The sequence below is a fragment of the Silurus aristotelis genome (genome assembly GCF_946808225.1).
Source record: "Silurus aristotelis genome assembly, chromosome: 21".
NCBI classification, from domain to species: domain Eukaryota; kingdom Metazoa; phylum Chordata; class Actinopteri; order Siluriformes; family Siluridae; genus Silurus; species Silurus aristotelis.
In genome coordinates this window covers 19866894-19869707 of record NC_139594.1, presented here as the reverse complement: position 1 = coordinate 19869707, position 2814 = coordinate 19866894, and the positions used below count along the sequence as shown (strand labels likewise).

General features: G+C 32.3%; 1 long non-coding RNA gene across 1 annotated transcript; it reads left to right on the top strand.

Moving 5' to 3' along the window:
- The first annotated feature begins 1103 nt into the window (after positions 1-1103).
- On the top strand, positions 1104-2133 carry LOC310716539. The gene is made up of 4 exons (XR_014530589.1): positions 1104-1197; positions 1407-1455; positions 1883-1909; positions 2102-2133. It is a non-coding gene; the product is annotated as an uncharacterized lncRNA (long non-coding RNA).
- The last annotated feature ends 681 nt before the right edge of the window (positions 2134-2814 follow it).

Below are 2814 nucleotides of genomic sequence, written 5' to 3'. Positions count from 1 at the left end.
TCTGCCCTTCCATATTTCTCTCCTTTAGGCCATACCTACCCATAACCTCCTCATCACCTCTGTTCCCCTCACCTACATGTCCATTAAAGTCTGCCCCAATCACCAATCATTCATTTCTAGGTACACCATCTACCACTTCATCTAATTCACTCCAGAATCTTTCCTTCTCCTCTATCTCACAGCCGACTTGTGGAGCATAGGCACTGATGACATTTATCATCATCCCTTCAACTTCCACCTTCACGATCAAGACCCTATCAGAAACTCTCTTCACCTCCACTACACTCTTACTGTAGTCTTCCTTCAGAATCACCCCTACACCATTTCTCTTTCCATCCACACCATGATAAAACAGTTTGAACCCACCTCCAATGTTCCTGGCCTTACTCCCTTTCCACTTGGTCTTCTGAACACACAACATATCTACCTTTCTCCTCTCAATCATATCAGCTAACTCTCTCCATTTACCCGTCATAGTACCAACATTTAAAGTACCAACCCGAACCTCCACACTCCTACAATTTTCCTTTCTCTGTCGCCTTTGTAGACGTCTTCCTCCTCTCCTTCTCCTCCTTCGGCCAACAGTAGCCCAATTTCCACCGGTACTCTGTTTGCTAACGATACCTGTGGCGGTCGTTGTTAACCCGGGCCTCGACCGATCCGGTATGAATAAATATATATATATATATATATATATATATATATATATATATATATATATATATATATATATATAATATTTCAATGTGCTCTGGTTCAATCTGTTAAAGGCCAAAAAGCCAAAAATATATTATATTATATAATATTTAACAGAATTATTATATATAAACCTTATTAACGTTAATCAAATTAATCCCACTGAGAAAATAAAATTGCAGTTTAGAGAGGGCATAATCTCTATCTACTGTATTTGCATACTTTTATATGCATACAATGAATAGCATTTTTTGGCAAAGGGACAAGAAAAATATTTAGAAATGCCCCGGAGATAGTTCAGGCAATTGTTTAAAGGATTATGTAAGTAAATTATCATCCACCCACTTAAATTTAAATTGACCAGTATATATAGTGTTTAAAGCTCAGTTTAAAAGATTGCTACAGAGGTACTGGTTTAGTAAAAAAGGAAACTAGTACTCAAACAGAGAGAAGAACTAAGTGATTTTAAAGTGAGTTCGTTTTTTTGCAGTACTTTTCCAGGTAAAGAGATAAAATCAAAGATTTTTATTTTATAAATAAAATTTTTATATATTTTATAATTTTTTTTATAATTTTATTTTTATATATTTTCTAATTAAATTACAAAAATAACTAAAAAATTATATATATATTTTTTTAATTCATGAATAATGAAATGTTGTGTAAAGTTTTTAACTGAGTTTTTTTTTTTTTTTTTTTTTTTTTTAGAGTCCTGCAAAATGAGGACTCAGATTCTACTGTGTCTGCTGATAATTTGTGGTAAGATTCTGACTGCAGAATGGCTTCCATTTACCAGTTGTTCAAATAGTCTACATTCATAGGGAAAAAATAACACTTTATTAATAAATTCTTTACAACAAACACAATCCTTTGCACGATTCTTATTTCTTTGTACTCTTTGTTACTTTGGTTAACCGGTTTGGCAACAATGTGGTGTGTGGTGTACAGGTTCCACCGCAGCCTTGTGGGAGTTCTATGATAAAGCTATGATTTTCATGCATTTTTCTTTTATTAAAGGTGTTTCTTAAAAAATTTAATTAATGGAGAAGACAGTTTGATAATAAAGTGTTTTTTTCTTATTTTAAATAGATCTTTAAGGACAAAATTTGAAGATCATTTGTAAGATACTATTTTAAATGTTACATTTTTTTTATTTTATTGATGTTATTACTGTTCTTCATTGCAGTGGGTCTAACAGCAGGACATCCGAGAGGTAAATACACTTTAATTCAGACAGGTGTGATTAATCAGTAGCTGGGTGAGAGAGTGAGAAAATCTGTGAGTGTTTTTGGAGTTAAATTCTGGCACAGTGATTACTGAATGCTTCAGTAAATGCTGGGAAATAAAGTCTGACAGCTAAAACCTCTCTCTATTATAAATCCATTAAAAATATTTTCTATTGCAGGAAGAAAGCCTCCACGCAGAAGATGTAAATAATCTTTTATTTTTTTAAATATTGATTATTTCCAGCTATAATTTCTTGTGAATTATTTGCAATTAAAAGTGGATGAAGTATTGTAGCCACCTTTGAGTAATAATGTTCTTTAATGCAGGGAAACCACAAACAACACCAAAAACAGGTAAATACATTTCAATCTAAGCCAATGTGATGGATTTCTCACTACTGACATAGGATCTAGGATAAATGTTTTGCTGTAAATTAAATTAAATCGTGACATATAGGGGTGTAATAATTAGAGCAGAGGGTGTGTGTGTATATATATATATATATTTTTTTTTTTTTTTTTCCTGAATCATGTAAAAAACATGTATTCACCAAAGCTCCTTGTTATAAAATGTAGAGCCACCAACTGGTAAAACAATTTTAAATCACTGTTACTTGGTAATTTGTAGGAGATTTTCGGAACAATGTATTTGAAATATTCTAGTTGTTATATTAAGTCATTTGGATAAATCCTGCATTTACTGAAGCTCATTGCAAAGTTGCTTTCCCAAGTTCTACATCACCTATGTGTAACCACAATTAACATGTTCTTTTATCGCAGAACCACCCACAGTGCCACCAACAGGTAAAACCATTTTCTTTTACAGTAGTTTTGATGGGCAATGTGTGGGAGAAATTTTTGGAAAAAAATTATATTAATTTTTCTAGTTTCT